The 22,361-nt window shown below is 45.4% G+C and overlaps 1 long non-coding RNA gene across 1 annotated transcript in view; it reads right to left on the bottom strand.

Annotated features, from left to right (window-relative positions):
* Positions 1–3,795: 3,795 nt before the first annotated feature.
* Positions 3,796–22,361, bottom strand: part of LOC147725537 (uncharacterized) — a 406,506-nt gene continuing 387,940 nt past the window's right edge. Inside the window, exons 2-3 of the long non-coding RNA XR_015309835.1 lie at positions 3,986–4,048; positions 3,796–3,877 (exon numbers count right to left, since the gene is read on the bottom strand). This is a non-coding gene — a long non-coding RNA (uncharacterized LOC147725537). The remainder of the gene's footprint in view (positions 3,878–3,985; positions 4,049–22,361) is intronic.

Below are 22,361 nucleotides of genomic sequence, written 5' to 3'. Positions count from 1 at the left end.
AGATTTAAATTTTCATCACCTCAGTATTAAAATCTCCTTACAGTCTCATCTAAGAAAAGAAAAGGTTTGGGCTATAGACGCTTTAATTGACTCGGGTGCGACAGGTAATTTTATTGATATACACTTTTTGCAAGAATTGTAATTTAAATCAGAACCTAAACTTCACCCGGAGGTAGTTAGAGCTGTCGACGGTAAGGAATTATCGTCTGAACTCATACAGTATCACACTGAAACTCTTCAAATGACTTGTTTATCCATCCATAAAGAAGACGTTACATTTGACATCATAGATGCCCCTCAATTTCGTTTAATTCTAGGAATTCCATGGTTAGTAAAACATAATCCAAAGATCGATTGGGTGAAGAAAACAATACTATTCAATTCAGAATTTTGTTATTCTTCTTGTTTACAACCCCAAAGATCAGAACTGTTAGTACAAGGTTATGATGTTCCCATGGACTCTAAAAGTGTATTGTTGTTGGAAGGTGTAAAAAAGAATATTCGGATCTTCATGATGTATTTGATTAAAAAAAAAGGCCAATACTCTGCCTCCACATAGGAATTTTGATTGTCGAATAGATTTAATGCCAGGGGCTACCTTACCGTGTAGCCAGATATATGCCCTCACTGAAAAAGAAAATGAACACCTGAAGGAATATCTAGATGAGTACCTTGCAAACAGTTTTATTCGACACTCTAAGCCCCCTGTATCTTCACTACTATTTTTTATCCCTAAAAAAGGAGGCAAATTGCGTGCTTGTATTGACTACCGTGCCCTAAATAATGTGACAATTAAGAATAGATATCCGCTTCCACTAATTCCAACTTTGTTAGACCAGTTGAAAGATGCTACTATTTATACTAAATTGGACTTGCGAGGAGCCTACCATTTGGTAAGAGTCCGAAGTGGAGACGAATGGAAGACTGCATTCCACACCAAATTTGGCTTATATGAGTATCAGGTCATGCCATTCAGACTCTGTAACGCTACAGCAGCTTTTACATTTTTTATGAATGAAGTTTTAAGAGAATTTTTGGATATTTGTTGCATACTTTACATTGATGATATTCTCATCTATTCTAAGAACACCACAGAACATGTAAAACTAGTAAGAGCTATTCTTCAAAAACATCTTGACAATTCTTTATTCATAAAATTAGAAAAAAGCACTTTTCATACTACAAGAGTAGAATTCCTTGGGTATGTTTTAAGTCCTAAAGGAGTCGAGATGGATCCAAAGAAAATCCAGGCAGTTCTTGATTGGTCCAGCGCGTCCACAGTAAAACAAATTCAGAGTTTTCTAGGATTTGCCAACTTTTACAGGCGATTCATTTGTAATTTTTCTCAAATCATAACCCCAATAACTAGATTATTACGAAAAAATGTAAAATTTGAATGGTCTAGTGAGGCAGAAAAAGCCTTTCAAAATCTAAAACAACAATTTACCTCTGCACCTTTTTAATGCATCCAGATCCTTCCATTCCCTTCATAGTCGAAGCAGATGCTTCACAATTTGCCATTGGGGGCATTTTATCTCAAAGACACAAGGAGACCGGTCAGATTCATCCCATAGCATATTATCCAAGAAAACTTACCCCTACAGACCAAATTATGCTATTGCTGACAAAGAATTGTTAGCCATCAAAGCAGTTTTTGAAGAATGGCGCCATTATTTGTTAGGTGCTAGACATCCAGTAATAATTTATATGGATCATAGAAATCTTCAAAGTTTGCGATCTGTAAAAGCTCTCACCGCAAGACAATTACGATGGACATTATTCTTTAATGATTACAATTTTATAATCACTTATCGTCCAGGGAAAGAGAATCAAAAAGCTGATGCTTTGTCACGTATTGGAATATCAGAAGAAAAAGATTGTTTACCTGATAAAACCCAGCCTGTATTATCAGAGCACTGTTTTAAGATTGGAGTTACGTATATTGATGTAGTAGAGAGAATTCAAAAAGAAATTCAAGAAAAAACAACACAAGAGTGGCAAGAACAGTATCCTTTATTACAAATTAAGGATAGATTATTGTACATGAATGAACACATTTTGGTACCCACTCAAGAACTTCAACAGAAAGTGATACAATTACATCATGATACTTTGATGTCTGCACATCCAGGAGTATCAAAAACTAGTCATTTAATTAAAAGAAAGTTTTGGTGGCCATCTTTGCTAACAGATGTTCAGAGTTATATTGAAACCTGTGTAGTATGCACCCAGAATAAATCACAATATCAAGCACCTAGTGGTCTTCTCCTCCCACTTCCAATACCACCTCAACCCTGGCATACACTGTCCCTTGATTTTATAGTCGATCTTCCAAAAACTAAGAATGGTTTTAACACTATTCTAACAGTGGTTGATCATTTTTCTCGGATGGCCCACTTCATCCCATTGAAAAAGATCCCATCAGCTAAGGAGTTAACACAAATATTCTCCAAAGAAATAATCAGTTTACATGGTATTCCCTCAGTAATAATTTCTGATAGAGAACCTCAATTTATTTCTCACTTCTGGCAAGATTTAGGAAAATCTTTAGACATGGATGTTCGCACATCTTCTGGTTATCATCCTCAAACTGATGGTTTAACTGAAAGAACCAACCAGACCATAGAACAATTCTTACGATGTGCATTAGTAGAGGAAGAACAAGATTGGTCAGATGTTTTGTGGATATTGGAATTTGCTTACAATAACATGGACAATTCCTCCACTAGCTTCTCTCTATTTTTTAGTACTTATGGTTTTCATCCTAAAAATATCCCTGGTTCAATAAGGTTTCCTTTTATAATTCCATCTTTGGATGAACACCTTAGAAAACTAGTTCACATCCAAAGCCAGGCCCAGTATCATTTGGCACAGGCAAAAGAAAGACAAAAAAGTATCTCAGATTCACACAGAGCACGCAACCAAAATACTCCATTGGAGACAAGGTGTGGTTATCCACAAAGAATCTTAAGATAAGAACTTGTAGAAAATTCTGTCCTCGTTTTATCGAGCCATTTGATATAGAAAAGGTAATAAATCCGGTCAGTGTAAAGTTGACTTTACCACTCAAATATCGATTTCATCCAGTATTTCATGTGTCATTGATTAAACCATTTAACCCTATGACCAGATTTAAGAAACCTCCCGCAGCTATACAAATTGATGGAGTTCCGGAATTTGAGGTTCAGAAAATTATAGATTCAAAAATAATCAGTGGGAAATTGTTTTATTTGATACATTGGAAGGGTTATGGCCCAGAAGAGCGATCCTGGGAACCTCTTGCTAACTTACAGAATGCTCCACGATTAGTAAGACAATTTCATCTACAGTATCCAGAAAAACCAAAACCAGTTCCTCAAGTATTTGGTGGGCTCTTAAGAGGGGGGTACTGTCATGACCCCGGAGCGCCCATAGCGCCAAGAGGAGGTTAAACACTTCAGAAAACCCACCCCTGTCCCGTGCACCCTGCACGCCATAGTAGAATATGTTTGATGATTTATTAATGTAACCTTTTTCACCGTACTGTATGATTGATGATGTATCAACATAGCTTTGTCACTCTAGCTATAGTTCATGTTCATGTATAATTATTATAGCATGCGTATTGACTCTTGGTTGAGGATAGGCACTGGGGGAGGCTCTGTTGCGAGTAGACCGGCTGAATACAAACAATCGGGAAACGCACCCAGAGAAAAGGTGCGCGATGCGTCATCGTACATTCGGGTGTGGCTCGAGTATAAATAGCCACACCCGACGCTTCCAGACGCTTTGCCTTACTCCGCCTGCCAAGAAGACTCACCTCAGCAGCCTCCACAGATCTCGACGATCCGGCAACGCCCCACAGTCATCCCAAATTCAAGAAACCTTCCTTTCCTTGCTGCAAGAAAAAGGAAGAAGTCTTTAAAGCTAAGTGAACCTTTTTTTTACTTTGTCAAAAGGCGCCCAACGCAAGCAAGCAACAAGTTATAGAGAAAACAGAACTTACCTGAAAAATTCGGAGAATCTTGGTAGAATCCTGGCAAAAGCGATCATTGACATTTTTGATTTTCTAAAAAAGAAACAAGAAGACTTTGAGACTTAATCAAAGACAACCTTGAGAAAGCACATTTTAATGTTATGTTTAGATAGTTGTTTCTTTTGTTTAGTTATTTTCATATACAGGTTGTGAAGACCTTGAAAGAGTCGAGAGAGTATACTGAGTAACTGACACAAGGTGCTGGTTGTCTTATCATGTGGTGCATCTTGACATAGAAAAAGAATCAGTAACTTATTCTTACATTTGATTATTTACTTAGGAGCACAGTTACTACAGAATGACACCTTAAACTCCTGAAGACTATCAACGGCAAATACAAGACTCTTCACAACGACAACACGGACGCGACGCCTAGCTTCTAAAAGTCGCAGGTAGGCTCTCTTAGAGTTCAACAAAAAGAGAATTACTGTAGGTTTAGATAGTTAGCAGGATTTAAAAAGAGAGTTTAAATTACAGAAGTTTTCTTTGTTGCTTCGCAGGTCGACAACCAAGGAACACGTAGCGTCCCCGATCCTGCCCTCCTCCCTAAATTCTATTTAATTGCCTTAGTGTAAAGTTAGATCCCAGGGCGTTGTCTAGAACAAGGGGAAGTCGGTCCATAACGTCTCTGCGAAAACAACCTACAAGCATCCTACAGGTAAGAGTGCTTGTAATCTGACAGCAAGGGAGTTAAGGGGAGGGACCAAAATCCCCTTTGCAATCACAAAAAAACGGTCATACATCTAGCCCAAAATCCTTTGTTTTCTAGTGGCAGAGAAGATCTTTGCCCAGCCAAAACCATTTCTGTCCTCTCTGGTGCAGCTGCCCAGCAGGAGGTGGAGACAGCATTGTGTAAGGCAGACCAGGAAGATTCAGGTAAAAGAAAATCTCCTCCCCCTACTCTAAATGCAGCCCAGGTCTACTCAGCCGAGCCCTGACTCATCCAGGAAAGACAAGGCACACCTCAACCCTCCCCCGTGATGGTCTACAGTGAATGTACATCCTCTGCCCCTCTCACTCCAAAACCAGACAGTCAATACACAACCTAGCAGAGGCACACAGGTTGGCTAAGCAAGAAAATACCTACTTTCTAAAAGTGGTATTTTCAAACACAAAATGTAAAAATGATCCTCTCTAAAAGATGGCTCTTTATATTCTGAGGTCAGGCATTCTAAACTCTATTTTTCAATCTTGTTCCCATAGGCAGTTATACATGTAAAGTGTAATAAGTAAACTCCCCATTCTATCCTATGGGACAGATAGCCTTGCAATAGTAAAACACAAAATTGGCAGCATTTCACTATCAGGACATGCCACACACATTAGGGCATGTCCTACCTTTCACATACACTGCATCCTGCCCAGAGGGGTACCTTGGGCCAACCTTAGGGGTGATTCACATGTAAAAAAAAGGGAAGGTTATGGCCCGCAAGTGGGTGCACTTGTCAGGTCGACATGGCAGCCCCTTCCTGCTGCCAATGGGTCAGCTCAGGCAGGTACCCCAATTTGCCCACTTGCTCCCCTGTAGGCTCCAGGGTATCCTTCTAAAGGTTTGCCTCCTTCTGGGCTGTGGGAACTTTGGGGGCCTGTTTCCTATGCCCTCTACCTCTTCTCTTTCTGGCAAGCTCCTGGGCCACTGTTTCAGGGTCCAGGTCCTGATTGCCCCTACCGACTGCCATAGACCAAGTGGACACACACGCCCGCTCAGGCAGACCCAACATCTCCAAATGAGACTTACACTCCACCTTCTCCCAAGAGTAGCTCTCCAGATTGTTGTCTAGCAGGAAGTAACCCAGGGCGTAGTGCTACACTCCGCCCACGGAGTATTTGTAGTGCTGCCTACTCCGCATTTTGCGGAGCAGGCGTAGTAGACAGCACTACGCATGCTCCGTGGACGGAGCGCAGTTGCCCGCCACCCGCCTCCCTCCGGCCCTCTCCTAAATACCTCATTACAGCTTAATATTATACAAAAGTAAATTAAAACCACTTACCTGGTCTGCGGCGTCCCGGGGCTCCCACTTCTCTTTCGCCGCCGCGTCTTCGATCCCAATGCGCATGCACGGCCGCCCGCACATGCGCATTTCTCACGAGAAATGCGCATGCACGGGCAGCCGCGCATGCGCATTGGGATCGAAGACGCGGTGGCAAAAGAGAAGAGGGAGCCACTGGACGCCGCAGACCAGGTAAGTGGTTTTAATTTACTTTTGTATAATATTAAGCTTTAATGAGGTATTTAGTAGAGGGCGGATGGGAGGTGGGCAGTGCGTAGGGGGGCTATGTGGAGTGTGTGGGTGGGCGTAGTTTTATGCCCACTTCGTGTAGCTCCACGTAGCCCCACTACGCATACTACGTCCACCCTTAGCAGGAAGTCAACAGGCATGGCTGGCCCCACAACTACTTTCAAGGTACCTGAGACCCCCCACTCACCTGTGCCACCTTGCAGAGGCACTCTGAATTGTCAGCTGCAACTACTGGGTAAAGTACATTGCGGATCACCTGCTCATCAGACACCAGCTGACAACTGCCAGCTGTCACACTGGCTGCAGTGTCTCTCAGAGCCTTCACCCTTTGGCCATTTATGGTCACCCACTGCCCGTATTTCTGAGTGTTAGGGGGCAGATGGTTTCTTGGGACCATCTCACTGTCTCCTAGTGAGACCAGGGTCAAATATGCAGGCTCCCACCCCTCCGGGGGAACCCAACTTTTCCCCCAATGCTACACAAGTCAACTCACTGGGCAGTGCACTTGTGGGTGCAGTTGTGGCTTTCTTGGAACACCTAGGATCCCTTATGAAGTGACCCACCTGATCATAAGCATAACATGCCCGGGCCCTTCTGGGGAGGCTTGCCTGCAGGGACCCACGGCTTCTTCTCACTGGGGGGCTGGGAACCTTTCCCTTGGGAAATTACTATGGGGCCTTTTTGGCGCTCCTTCTGTTTACCTTTGTCCCCACCACTCTTCTGCGAGGGACCCTGCCCATCTTTGGTGGAGTCCCCCACATGACCATTGTGGACACTGGTACAGACCCAGCAGTCCGCCTCCACAGCAAGCTTCCTGGGGTCAGTCAGCTTCTTTTCAATCAAATGCTGGTGTAGGTCTGGAAAAAAAACTTCCAGACAAGTGCTCCCATGCAACCAAATCATAGAGCCCCATAAAATCATTTACCTGGCTACCCTTCACCCGACCATCCAGTGCTCTGCAAAAATAGGACACATACTCCACCCAAGTGCTTGACTCAAGTTTCCGAAAGTTGCTAAACTTCTGCCTGTACAGTTCTGGGGTCAAACCATACCTCCTGATCAAGGCGTCTGTTATGTGGGAATAAGACATTTGCTCCTCGCTAGGTAAGGCTAACAAAGTTTCCCTTCCCTTTGTCATGAAGCAGCTCCACAACCAGCTCCCCAGACTCTCTCAGGCATTCTGTGGGACCACATTGCTACCTCATATGCCTTAAACCACTGAAACAATATCCTCACTCTTTACAAAATCCTTAATCACTTCCTTGGGGATGTATACCTTTCCTTCTCCAGGCACTGGCAACAAGCTGCCACCATTGGAACTACGTGCCACACTTTTGGATTTTATGTCCAGTTCCTACAAACCTCTCTCATTCTGTAAATGCATCCCCTTTTCCTCCATGGCCAGTTCTGCGTTTCTAACTCCAATGTTTTACTCTCCATGTCACGGTCCTTCCACAGCCTGAGCTATGTAATTTCCAACTCATGCACTCTGCTTCTCTGTCTGTCCTCCAAATCCTCTGGAGACATCCCCTTCAAAGACACACTGCTGCCCCCCCTGGATGGTAACTTCCCTCCAGGCAGACACAATAGCCCATCCTGCATCCCATCTAAATTCTCAGCATCCACTATAGGCTGCTCAGTATGCACACTGGCATTCCTTGATTCCAACCAGGCCCTTAGCACCTTTTGGTATTCCTTCTTCCTGGTGAGGCCTCTTACTGAGATTTTACATTTCTTGCAGACAGATTTAAATTGTGGCACAGTGTAGGTTTAAACCCTCTCGTCTTCAAATTCAATATCCACAGATGCAAGTGATGCTGGTTTTGTCATGGTGAAAAATTGGCAGTTCTCAAATTACAAAACATTTCCAAGAAAAATGGTTCACCAATTGTAAGTGGTCGCATAATGGTCTGCACTATACTAGTAGTGTACACCAATCACTGTATGTAAGGCACAATTGCAAGTCCAGATCCTTACCACTGACCAACAGTGTTAGAAATGGGGGTCTCTAGTTGGCACTGGTTTGCACTGTTGTCAAGTAGGGACCATTTTTCCTAGTCAGGGTAAGGGGGATATACTTCTAAAATAACCCCTGCTCACCCACTTGGTAGCTTGGCACAAGCAGATAGGCAGTGTGTAAAGCATTTGTGCGAATGCTGTGATACATTTTTTAGACAAGTTGTTCCTGAGTGAGGGTCTGCCATAAACTGTTCTGACAGACAATGGTCCTCATTTCTGTTCAGAGGTTTCAAACGAATTTTTGAGTAGGAATGGGGTTGTTCACAATTCTACGTCTATTTACCATCCAGCTGGTAATGGCACTGTTGAGCACTTTAATAGAGTCATAAGAATGCTATATAGTTAGCCAAGGAAGCTGGTGTTTGCTGGATAAAAGAGATTTAGGAAACTGTGTGGTCATACAGAATCACACAGTGTGTGACTGGTTTCAGCCCCTTTGAGGTCATTAGAGGCATAACTCTATATACTAAGGATAATGTTGGTTGGATGAAGTGTACAAAGAAGAGTGAGTGGACTCCTTTAGTATTTAACCACATCAATGCTGAGGCAATTCTTCTTGGATGATGAAATTTTTCAAATCCCATTGTTCATGACGAGCTCAGCTCGTCATGAGCACACGACCAGTGTACTGCATGACGAGCTGAGCTCGTCATGAGCAGCGAAGGGGTTAAGGAGCAGTTGCTTAACCACATCGCTGCTAAGGCTTTTCCCCTCCTGTGCTGGAAGCTCATCAAGTCCATTGATCATGACGAGCTCAGCTCGTCATCAGCACAGCTCAACCGTGCTGCATGACGAGCTGAGCTCGTCATGAGCATGGAAGGGGTTAAAACTAAAGGCAAACTTAAGTTGTATTATGATGAAAAGCATAAGTGCAAGGAAGTGTGTGTTCATATTGGAGATTGGGTGAGAGTGAAAATTCTTGGAATCTGTGGGAGAACTGAAGGTAGATTCTGTAAACCTTCACAAGTGGAAAAAGTTTTGTATAACTCAGTAAAGATTAGTGATGGGAAAATTTGGCACATGGGGCGGATTTCTGTACACAAAGGTAAGATTGGTAATGCTAAACTAAGTGTGTAAAGCTCGAACAATTTTTTTTATTGTAAATTCTTTTTATTAAGTGAACAAGTCAATCATCCAGGTACACAGTGAATTCAGTTAATCGTATTTTACAAAGTCATCGTAACGGGTGGAACAGCAATATTCAAATGTATTGGAGGGCACCTGCGCCAATCAATTCAATGCATTGCATTTAACAAAATTTATAACATTCCCGGACCTATGTTCCCACCTCCCTTCCCTGCTAGGATTTGTATTCCTCCCATGGATTCCATATTTTTTTTCACTTCTTTGGGCAACCTCTACTTTTGTATACTATTTGTTCTCCCAGTCGGCACCAGTCCATGTCTGAAATCCATTTAGAGAGTTTTGGTGGCTCTCGTGCCACCCACAGCCGTACAATATTGCATTTTGCCTCCTCTGAGGCCATTCGTAGCCAAGTTTGAGTATGCCCTGGCCATTGGTCTTCTCCTGTGACCAAAAGCAGAAGCCAGCATGCCTCCAGTTTTATATCCAGCCCAAGCACCTCTAACATCATCCCCGCTACCCTAGTCCAGACGCATTGGATTCTGAGGCAGCCACAAAGAATATGAATGAAAGTACCGGATTCACCACGCCTCCTAACACACTGGCACTGGTATGAGGATGCCCGCCCAATCTTGCACTGGAGAGTATGGGGATAGTACGCTCTTTGCAGAATTCAAAGTTGGATTAACCAGAATCTCGCTCGTATGGCAATCTCTCTGGGGCTCTGCGTTGCTTCCTGCCTGTCGTCATCTTCTAGCACTCCTAGATCCGTTTCCCAGGCTGCTCTAAGGGGCTCCAAAGGATCTGGTAGGTTAATAATGAGTTTCTTATATGTAAGGGAAATTGCCTTTTCTGGGATAGGATCCAGCAATAGCAGGTCTTCAAGGGGGGAATATTCAGGTAGGGCTTCCCCATCCGAAATGTGGAACCTCAGAGCATGACTCAACTGTAGGTATCTGTACTGTTCCTTGTTTGTCAACTAGTAGTCTGTCTGCAGTTCCTAAAACGTACACATCTTGCCCTTGCGCTAGGCTCCAGCTACAGAATCCCTGCAGGCGTCCCACCTCGCTCAGCGCACCGCTGTGCCACAGTGGAGTTTGCTACGTCAGTCTATCCTTCCGCCCCAATGCTTTGGTGGACTCATGCCATGCTAGTATAACCACCTCTATGTGTGTGAAGGGAGCATTGCCCCCCTGGACATTTGGTAGCCGGCTATGTGCACACACTATAGCAGGGTTTTTGGACCCTGAAAATAAACTTTTTTCAGGGTCCTTAAGGTAACCAGGGGTTCCCATTGCCTGAAGGTCCACTCTTTATGCCGGTTTGGTGTGTGGGGTAAATACCAAGCCATTTATATTAATGAGCTGGGCCGCCTGAGCTCGAACAATGTTTTAAACTCCAATTGCTTGCTTGATAGTTTCTTTGATAACGGGCCAGGTAATGGGATGCAACAACCGCAATTTTTATGTGGCGCCACTCTTGTGGAGGGTTGGAGAGTTGTTTCCTTTCCCCATTTTCATGCTGTTTGTGTAGAGGATGGTCAGACACCACCAACTTCCAAGGGAAATTCCTCTTTTTCTGTTTCTTAAGAAAATCGGATTGGAAGGAGAATAAGGAGGCCAAAATGGTTACAAGATTTCCTCTGTGATTAATTTTGTTAGCTGTTTTCCAAGTTTTCTTTTGCAGGATTTTGCAAAGATTTCATCTGTGATTTTTGATGGGTCTAATGTTGTAATGTTATTTCGCATTGTTTTTTATTAAGGGGGAGATGTGTTGTGTTGGAATGTAATAAGAATGTTATTTGGCTGTTGTCCCTTTTCTGCCTTCTTAGTAGTAGAACCTTGGTAAAGTGTCTATGATGTATAATCCCTGATAAGGCTACATTATTAGTTGGTATGCATCCCGACTACCTTCCACTATACTTTAGGCTAACCATATCTTTGTGCAGGAACCTAATGAAACTCTATCTGTCACGGCACATTTAACTCTGCCCCTATGACACTCTTTTAGGAGCAATCAGAAGCCTCATTGTGACCATCAAACGTCTGCCCTACCTGGGGACATTTACAGTCAAGGTAGGCTAGGACCCTGATGGATCAGCTGTAATCCTATAATTACAGTGTTGTACCTTACCTCGGAGTTCCACACTCACATGTAAATTGACACTGCAGGAATGGGTCTGACTTCCGGAGAATTGAAGCCCTTTCATGTTAGCCATGATAGGTGCCAACACTAGTGATTGAGGCAATTACTTCCATGGGTTTTTCACTGAAAGAAGGACGTTCGGGAGTACCCTACATTATTCCATCCTCAGTCCCACCTGTCTCACACACACACACACACACACACACCCACACACACCCACACACCCACACACACACACACAGATTCTACCAAAAACAAGCTTAAAATTTCATAATGACATTGCAATCTCTGTACTGCACATTATGGCTGTAGACACACATTCACACTTAACATTAACTTAAACTTATACCTAGTCTAAATGCCTATCTCAGGAGGTAAAAAACAGTAATCTGCCTCAGAAACCATATCTGGACGAAGTATAAAACAAAGGTCCCGCCTGTTGCCAGCTAATCTCACCTTGGCAGATAGTTACGAAATACAGACATTCTGCCATATTTACTCAGGGATTGTGTTTTACATGAGTTTAGAATACCTGTGTGTATTCTATCTTGTTGTGCAAAGTTCTACACTCGTCGGTTGGTGGCCTGGTCAGCTGGCGGAGCGTACGTTTGGCTGTACTCAAGAATAAAGTTATTCTACTTACCTGGAAGAAGTCTCCGACATCATTTACAAAATTTTGCCATCTTGAAAGTAATAAATTGTTTGCAAAAAAAGTGTTGTGAAGCAAGAAACCGGTAAACAGCTCAAACATAGGACTGTAGTCAATGCCATGGATTTTCCTCCTGGCCCTCTCTGAGGTTTTGTTAACCAAGATTAGGAATGCTAGGTTGTCAAATAGTCTGGTAGGACATAAAGGGAAAACGTTATAGATGATTACTTTTTAATGAAACATTATGACAGAAATGTTGCTCTTAACAAATGCAGACTTCTGTGGCACTCATTCTTCAAGCTTACTTCAAGAAGCCATTGATTATGTACTAGAGATAAAAAACGATGATATGATAATATGAAAATAAGGAGGCGCTGTAGAGTAATTTGGGGCAAGGTACTTGGCTTTACACCATTAATCAGCTCAGAGGAAATTCAGGCAAGTGAAAAGAAAAGGAACTTTGTGATGCCTACTAATGTGTGTACAAAATCATCTAACATTATCATTATGTGATATGTATTTATTACGGTTCTACAGCTTGAGGATCTGTGGTCTTGCCCAAGCTTCATAAAGGCGCCTTTAATATCAGAGCCCCTTCTAGAATACGGCAAAAAATCTTGGACACCACAACTGAGCCCCAGCCTTTATCTTGATATATGATCACTTTGCATAATATTTTGTTGTCAATTTTGCAGCTGATAACAAAGAAAGGAGGGAAGCAGGATCATTGCCCAGAGAGATTGACAAATTATGAGAAATTGGGTTTTTGGTTGACTGGGGTGTGAGACCTGGTCCAGCAACAGCCACAATCCCTGGCAGGGTAAACCACAAAAAGTCACTAAATTAACCTGTTCTTAACCTTGGCAAGCTTGGCACAAAAAGCAGAAAGACTTCACTCATTCGCTGCTAGGCCTTTTCTCCTCCTGTGCTAAGCCTTTTTTTGGCTATTTGGGGTAGTGCGTGCCTAGGCCCCTGTAATGTTTTGACCACGTAAGGTATCCAAGCCAATTTTGTTTCCTTTTCTTCCAACATTATGGGAATTCTAAAGGTACCCAGGGTTTTTGAATTCCCTTGGAGGGGTCCCAGAAATTAAGCAAACTACAGTAACATTTTTGTTTTTTGGGAAAAATGGACTGCAAATGAAAGCCTCTGGGGTTTTCCCTGCAACTGTTATCAAAAAAGGGGTTGTGGGGCTGAAATCACCATTTTCCAAGATTTTAGGGAATGACAGTCTTTTGTCAGAGAATCAAAAATGTTCACACAGTTTGGGCATTTTTCTGGGACATAGCCTATTTTTGCTATTGTTACTGCTTTCAACCTCCTTCCAGTTAATGGTACAAATGAGTATGAAAGCAATAATGGATCCTGGAAAGCTATACATTTTAAAAAGTAGATAAGATTCTGAATTTAGAAAGGGGTCATTTGTCTAAATCCATGAATATTTCTTTATAGAAATTAACAGTTAAATATTAGAAAAATGAAAATTAGTTGAAAAACACAGCTTTTTGTCTCAACGTTTTCACCTGTAACTTCTTGTAATTATGACAGCTCTTTAAAAGCAATATACCGCTACATCCGTTGGACCTTCCTGGTTGTGGGGATATATAGTACTTGTAGGTTCACCAAGAACCCACGAACCCAGAGCCAAAAACTGAGCACCAACTTGCAATGGTACTTTATTATGTACCGGGTATAGAGCAATTATTCTGGGAAAATGTAGACATGGAAAAATCTGTATGACAGACACCTATGTATTTCTGAACTGGGTACAAATTATAGAGTTTAGAAACAGAGGCCCACATGCATAAAGCATTTTTGTAGTCGCAAACGGTGCGATTACCTAAAATCGGCCGTTTGCGAATGCAAAAGTGCTTTTTGGGATGCATGAAGCAATTTTAGAATTCGTAAAATTGTTGCGAGTTCTAAAATTGCGGGTGCTTTTAAGAAGTCGCAGATGTGCGATTTCTTAAAAGCAATGCATCATTACTTTCACAAGTGCAAAGTCGCAATTAGGGTGCCAAATTTACCGAGTGGTTGAACCACTCGGTAAATTTGGAAAAAGTGTTTAAAATGCTGCAAATGTTTTTTTTTCTACATTCATGTTTCACACACACATGTCCTTAGGACATGTGTGTGTGAAACATGATGCGAAAAATAAATTTCAGGGGTGCATGGGGGGTCCTTTGGACCCCCCCTGCACCCATGAAATTTTCAAAGTGCCACTCGCAATTTGCTGATGCCTTCCCATTGACTCCTATGGGCCTTTTGGCCCATAGGAAGCAATAGGAATTGCGAAAATGCACTTAAGAATTCGGTATTCATTTGGGATTCGGTAAAAATTGCGATTTTTACCGAATCCCAAATGAATACCGAAAACAATGATGCATAGCATTTTGCACTTCTTAATTTGCGATTCCTTATTTTTCGCAAATTAGGAAGTGCAAAATGTAACAATGATGCATGTGGGCCAGTATATATTTGCACATTTTCAAAATTGGGAATACTCATACTAGCATGAGAATTATAGGTCATTTTTCAAAATGACTTTTTTGTACACAATGTCTTTCATTTGGAAGGTAGAAATGCATGAAAACTCAATAGGTAATAACAGTTGATGTACATATCTGAATTACCCTAAGTCTCCCGATAAAAATGGTACCTCACTTGTGTGGGTCGGCCTTGTGCCCGCGACAGGAAACGGCGCAAACAGCAAAGTGGTCACACTTCAATTTCGCAGTGAAAAATTACCCTTTTTTGGCTTAGTGCCTCGCTGCAGTTTTTGCACCCTAGCTCTGCCGGCACCTCGGGAAACCTAGGAAACCTATACATTTTTGAAAACTATATACCCAGGGGAATCCAGCATTGGGTGACTTGACTGTCTCCCACCAGGTTCAGTTACCCATAATCCCTTGCAAACCTAAAATATGGACCAAAAAAACACATTTTCCCCACATTTCTGTGGTGGAAAGTTCAGGAATCTACGTGGATCCACAAATTTCCATGCACCCCGTGTTCCCCAAAGTCTTCTGAGAAAAATTGTACCTCACTTGTGTGGGTTGGCCTCGTGTCTGCGACAGGACACCGCACAAAGCGCAACGTGGTCGCACCTCAATTTCGCAGTGAAAAATGGCCCTTTTTTTGCAAAGTGCCTAGCTGTAGTTTATGAACCCTAATGTGGAAAAAGGGTAGGGCTATGACCTTTTTCAAGATTTGCCCGGCACTAACCGCCCTTGTACCATTCAAATTACCAAGCAATGAGGCAGGCGCCGGAGACCAGAAGGCAGGAAACAGAAGTTTTATTCCGACGGAGCAGAACACATCAGATCGGACAACAAGGTATCGTCTCGAGGTGCTCTAACAGCCTCTCGGAGGCCTGGCCTCTTATACACTGGTTTATGGCATGTGACCTTTCTTTATTACAATCAGAACATTGTGAAGTAAGGAAAAAGACATCCCCGTAATCCTCGTGTCAATCCCACCCTCATATACTTCCACAATAGAGGTCCTCGACCTGCTGATAAGAGGAGGGGGTCATCACGCAGCTGAGTATTCTGCCGAGTCTCAGGATGTGTGCGCCTGATCATATCCCAGGGGGTGGGGAGGTCTTGATCAATAGAGGGTCCTTTGAAGAAGATCGACTTCATACAATAAGGGGCAGTAAATGGTATCTCCCGGCTTAGGCGATGGCCTCGGACATGTGTGGACAGTCGGACTCGGGGGAAGGGGTCATCAAAGGAGTGGTATTCATGCCGCGTGGACAATCGAGCGCGGAGGAAAGGTTTATCAACAGAGGGGCATTCATGGGAGGAGAGGAGATGCTGGTCAGGCGCAGGCGTGACTCCCAAGGACAGGGTCATGCAGAAGGGTTATGCTCATGAGAGGGAGGGAGGGGGAGCCAGGGTGCGCGAAGGATGCTTGCTGGGTCAGAGGGGCGCGCTGGCGATTGATCACGGACAGGGAGACCATGATACCTAAAATGGCTGCCGTGCACGCGGTACGTGGGTGACAAGCTGGCGCAGATGATGTTTAGCTCGCAAACTAAAATTCCACAGTCCTCCCTTTTAACATGTCTCGCCAACTTGTCAGTTCGGATTTATCCCCATAAGGCCATGTATTTCTACTTCGTAGAGGGGACTCATGTGCTCAGTTCGGAAGTCCAAAGTCTTTGGGCACATACAGTTAGAAACGACGCTGCACAAGGAGGGTAGACATTGAATACCCAAGCAACACCCACATAATATCACAACAGGTATCAGCACGAAGGAGAACAACCTCCAACCCCAGTCCTTCAAAGTGTCCCAAAACCAGCTCCCAAGTGACCATCCTTCTTGTTCTTGGTGAACCTCCGAGGAAAGTCTGTGGAGGTGCTCAATTGCTTTGTAGACTGAAGGCGAGTTATCTGGTACGTAGGTGCAGCAGCTGGATCCGATGATGCGGCATGCTCCTCCTCGGTCGGCTAGGACCACATCTAGGACAAGGCGGTTTTGGAGGGTCACAAGGCGGACCGCCTGAAGCTCCGCCGTGTTGTTAGCGAGGATGCCAGCCGTGATGTTGATCGTTGTTTCTACTGCCTGGGTCAGGTGTCGGATAGCGCGGCTATTTGCCATTGGGCCCCACAGAGGAACAAGTCCCTTTGCTGCATCTAGGAACTGTGCTCCAGTGGAGTCGGCTTGTCCAATGTCATCTGCACGCCTCTGCCGGTGATGGTTGGCAGGGGCTACATACGTGGGGGGGAGAATGAAGGCAATGTAACAGATACCCTTCCAACTTTTCGGGAGCCAGGTGTACGCTTTGGTGCCACACACAAAGTACATATTTGGAGAGGCAACAAAAGAAGGGGGGTCGACTGAGTCCAATGTTCTGGTGATTCGGCAGGAACTGTGACCCACCAGCTGCGTTCCCTGGCCTTCAAGGCACACGAGACCTGTGACATTGATAACAGACAGAGCCACAGTCAGAGTGGCGGTGGTTTGTTTTTGCAGATGAGAGAAGGTGGATCTAGCTGGATTGTGGAGTACCTGTACTTCAACACGTTCTTTGGCTGGAATGTCTTTAAGGAAGGTGGCGCCTGTGAGCGCAGGACACAGGGGAGCAGAGGTCTTTCCGGTTTTGTTCAGCCAGAACCCAGAGTAGAAGTGCGGCACTGTCTGGCTGGAAGTGGCGTTGTCCTTGTGGCTCTCTTGCATGAGGATCAACCAGGCGAGGCAGGAGCCGTGAACTGAGAAAGGAGAAGGGATGAAGGGGATGGAGTGTCCAGTGGCATGCGGGAGCAACCCGCAGATCCAGTAGTTCGTAGCATTTGCAGCAAGGTTGTGTTGGTGCAACAGTTGCACGAAGGAATTGTTCCAGAATTCCCTGCGCCTTTCTCGCAGCTGAGGCGACAGAGAGATTAGGTGATGCTCTTTCAGGGGTGTTGGTTGTGCAGTAGGTAGCAATGCCTCATGAGCCGGTGTGCTTTCCTCCAGAATCCAGAAGGAGGTCATGAGGAGGAGGCAGAAGAGGAAGACAATAAAGAGGGCGATTGTCTTTGATTTGTGCAAATTGTCAGTCTTTGGGTTTCTATAGTGGGTATTTCCTGTTGCTTCCATCATCTTCTTATCTGGCGCTTCCATCATCTTCTTATCTGGCGCTTCCATCACCTTCAAGGGGCTCGGTAGCGGGCAGAACCACAGACTTCGTTTAGCTTCTCTCCCGGCAACCCTTGGTTGTGCTTAGGTCACCGTTCTGAGATTCAACTTAGTCCGAGGCCTACTTAGCCGAAGCTCCCTCCTTTCGACGCAGGAAATACCCTTCTCTGGATGGCACAGTGGGGTCAGAGAATTTTGCAAGTTCGAGTGCCTCAGTATCGGGATAACAGTTCAATGTCGGTCGGTCTTTGTTCAGGAGCTCTTCTTGGGTGTTGACGTTTTCTGTCGTGGCCAGGTTTGCAGAGACCTTCCGGCAGTGATGTGCGTGCAGCCAGTGCCTCTTCCCCTCCGCTCGAAGCGCCGTCCGTGTGGTAATCAGCACTTGCCAGGGGCCCGTCCACCGGGGTTCCAGACTCTTGGACCGTTGGAAATTTCGGATTAGAACGAAATCTCCCGGTTGGATGTCGTGGCCGGGGCCCCTGGAAGCATCGGGGATGGCCTGCTGCACCTGTTGATGAATGACAGACAACGTTTTAGTTAATTTGCACAAATAATCAGATAGTAGGACGTCCGGGACGTCATGAATGGAGGTTGGTTTGGGAGCAGTCCAGAGGTTCATCGGTCGCCCGAATACAACCTCGTAGGGGGTCAAATGGTGTTTGGTGGGAGTAGAGCGCATCGATAGCAGGGCCAAAGGGAGAGCGTCTGGCTATTTAAGTCCGGTGGTTGCCACTATTTTTGACAATTTCAACTTCAGTGTGGCATTATGGCGTTCCACCAGACCGGCGGATTGGGGGTGGAAGACCGCATGAAACCTTTGCTTCACCCCCAACCCCTTTAAGATTAATTGGATAACTTCAGCTATGAAGTGGGGGCCATTGTCGCTCCATAAAATTCGACAAAGGCCATAGCGAGGAAAGAATTCTTTCAGTAGTACTTTGGCAGTAGTCATGGCAGGGTTGTCGCGGGTGGGATAGGCCTCTACCCATTTGCTGAAGGCACATACGATGACTAGTACATACTTCAAGCTTTGGCATCTCTCTAGTTGGATGTAGTCCATCTGAAGGACCTCAAAGGGATGATTGGGGGTCCCAAACCCTCCCCGGGGTACCACAGTTCCTTTCCCGGGGTTGTGTTGCAGACAGATAAGGCACTGTTGGACTAGGCGTCTGGCTGAGTCGGGGATTTTGTCGTTGTGCCAGACTTTGGAAATGAGTTCGATCATGGGTGCGGATCCTATGTGTGCAGGGGAATGTGCCATCGTCAGTATGGGGATCAGATATGAGTCAGGTAGCAACCATCTGTTGGCATCCTTTGTTCGCCAGCAGCCCTCATCATCCTTCAAACCCACCCCTGCCCATTTAATCAGTTTGTGAGGGGTGCTGGCCGACTGGATGTCTCTGATCATTTCCCTTGTGTCAGTCCATTTCTCTGCTTGTGACCTGGTCACATACATGCGTGTCACCGTCCTATTCTCAGCTGTGGTTCGTGCAGTGATGTCGGCCAGTGCATTCCCTTGTCCGACTAAGTCTGTCACCCTTTTGTGTGCCTGACATTTGATCACCGCTAATCGTTTGGGGAGGAGAACTGCATCAATCAGGGTGGAGACTAGATCTCCGTGGAGGATAGGGGTGCCGTGGGACGTCAGGAATCCCCTCTCCCTCCACAGGAGTCCAAAATGGTGGACCACCCCGAAGGCATACTGGCTGTCTGTATATACGTTCGCGGTGGTCCCTGTGGCTATGATGCATGCTCGTGTGAGGGCTATCAGCTCTGCTGCCTGGGCAGATCGTTGTGTGATGCAGGCTGTTTCAACTACGGTTCGGGCTGTCGTTACTGCATAGGCAGCTGAAGTGGTGCCATCTGGGAGCTTGATGCATGAGCCGTCTACCCATAGCTCTCCATCGGGGTCAGTGAAAGCAGTGTCTCGGAGGTCAACTCTACTCCTAGTTTGTTCGTCCGTGAGGGTCACACAGTCGTGTATGGGAGGAACGTCGGGGTCATTTTCAGGCAGGGGCAACAATGTGGCAGGATTCAAAGTCGTGCATCTCTTTAGTGTGATGTGGGGTGCAAGTAGCGTCAGTTCGTACCCTGTCAGTCGTGCGCTAGTCAAGTGTTGAGTCTTGGTTTGGTTCAGAAGGGTGTCGACAGCATGAGGTACTAACACGGTGAGGGAGTTTGAAAGTACGATTCCTTCGCTCTGACGGATAGAGACGGCAGCGGCAGCTACCGCTCGAAGGCAGGCAGGCAAAGCTCTGGCTACAGGATCAAGAGTGGCGGAGAAGTAGGCACAAGGGCGCTGCTTAGGACCAATTGATTGAGTTAGGACAGACAATGCACACCCCTCCCTTTCGTGGGTGAAGAGGGAGAAGGGTTTGGAGTAATCCGGGGTTCCTAGGACGGGTGCTGAACAGAGTGCATTTCGTAATTCACAAAAGGATGTTTGACACTCAGGGGTCCAAGGGAGCGGGGAGGGGACATCTTTGGCCAACAGGGCAAGTAGGGGCTTTACAATGAGGCTGAAATTAGGTAACCACTGTCTGCAAAAAGAGGTTAGGCCAACCAAAGAGCGGACTTGCTTTTGTGTTTTTGGGACGGGGGTGTCTAGGATGGTTTGGATTCGGTCGGGCGTGAGTTTCCTCCCTTCTTTGGACAGGAGATGGCCTAGGTATGTCACTTGTGGCTGGCAGAACTGTAATTTCTTTTTGGAAACTTTATGGCCATTCTCTGCAAGAAAGTGTAGGAGTTGGATAGTGGCTGTGATTGCAAGTGGGGTGGTGTCGGCCGCCAAAAGGATATCATCGACATATTGGATCAACACCACTCCATCTGGTAGCTGGAAGGCATCCAGCTGTCTTTTGAGGGCCTGGCTGTAAATGCTGGGGCTTTCAGTGTACCCCTGGGGAGCTCTACAAAATCGGTACGAGCGGGATTTTAAAGTGAAGGCGAAGAGATAACGGCTGTCTGGATGGATGGGGATAGAGAAAAACGCATTCTTAAGGTCGATAACAGTGAAGGTGGTGGCAGTGGATGGTATGAGGGTCAGAATGGTGGTGATATCGGAGACTACAGGGTATTGGGGTACAACCACTTTGTTAATTTCTCGCAGGTCGATGATGAAGCGGTATGCTTTCTCATCTCCTTCGCCTTGCTTCTTAACAATAGGTAGGATTGGGCTGTTGCAGACGTTGCTAACCACCTCTTCAACCACTCCTGCATCTACCAGAGACTGAATGATCGCTACCAGTGCCTTCTCGCCTTCGGGAGATATCCGATATTGTGGGAGTTTCGGGAGCATAGCGTCCTGTCTTACGGTTATATGAATGGGGTCAATCATCATTCGTCCCACATCAGAGTCATTTTTGGCCCATAGGTACGGAGGCAGAGTATCAAGCAAGGACAGGTCAGCATCGGTTATGGAGCACATGTGTCGTGAGGGGCAAGATTTGGGCATGCCTGGGTTGTCGTACAGGATGACTCGGATTCCATCTGGGAAACACCTAATGGTAGCTCGAAAATGTTTCAGTAAGTCAATGCCCATAATGGCGTCAGGGGAGTTGGAGGAGAGCACAAATGTCGCGTCAGTGGTGTTGTTCTCTAGGTCAAAGGTGATAGGTACGGACAGGGGGTTAGTGGAGGGCGTCCCATTGAAACCTATCGATGTAATGTGTGAGCCAGACAAGGGTGCCCTTGGAATCAGTCGTTTCGATAACACACTACGTGTCGCCCCAGTGTCTACCAAAAATGGAGACTCTGTACCCAGGACCTTAGCAGTGACGTGAGGACCTTGCTGGTCAACACAGAGTTCGACTGGATCCCTCCCTTGCCCCTGGCAGTCCTATGCAAAATCGGGGGCATTCTCACCATCGGATAGTTGATATTGGTTCTGTCGGGGGCGGTCAAATGTGTTCAATCTCCCTGATCTGTCATTGTTGGTGTCGTTTGTGTGCCCTCGTCCTTGTACTCTATTTCTCGGGCTACCTGCCTCATCCCTGGAGTCCCTATTTCTATTCATCTCTAGCAGAACCGGACACTGGGATTTCCAATGGCCAAATCCTTTGCAGAAGGCGCATTGGTCATTGCTAATGTCTCTACGTCCAGTGTGGGGTGTTGGGGTGTGATCTTTAGGGGGTAGATTTCTGAGGGTGGTCGATTGGTAGTTCCCTCTTTGGGGTTCCCGTCCTGCCGCTATACCTTGTATCTGGGCTATCATTACCCTTTCTTTTAAATCTTTCTTCTTTTTCTCGGACGCCCTATCATTCTCATTCTTTTGGTGCTCGTAATACTGAGCCATCTGAAGGATAGCTGCGGGTTTGGAGGCCCCCCAACTACTCTCACTCGTCTGCAGTTTTTGGGAGACCTCTTGTGATAGGCCCTTTACATAATTTTGTACGAACAGGTGCTGTCCGGTTGCGGTGGTCATGTCTTGGCCACTGTAGTCGGAGAACACTGTCTCGAATCGGGAGAAGTATTCTGACACATCTTCCTGGGGTTTCTGTCGACAGGCCGTGACTATCGACCAGTCTACCTTTCTTTCTGGGATCAGTGTCTTTAACTTCTGAACTAGTTTGTCTGGGAGTTCC

This window comes from Lissotriton vulgaris, chromosome 3_2 (assembly GCF_964263255.1).
Source record: "Lissotriton vulgaris chromosome 3_2, aLisVul1.2, whole genome shotgun sequence".
Lineage (NCBI taxonomy): Eukaryota > Metazoa > Chordata > Amphibia > Caudata > Salamandridae > Lissotriton > Lissotriton vulgaris.
Note: the sequence above shows the minus strand (reverse complement) of the source record. Positions and strands in the feature narration are given on the sequence as shown.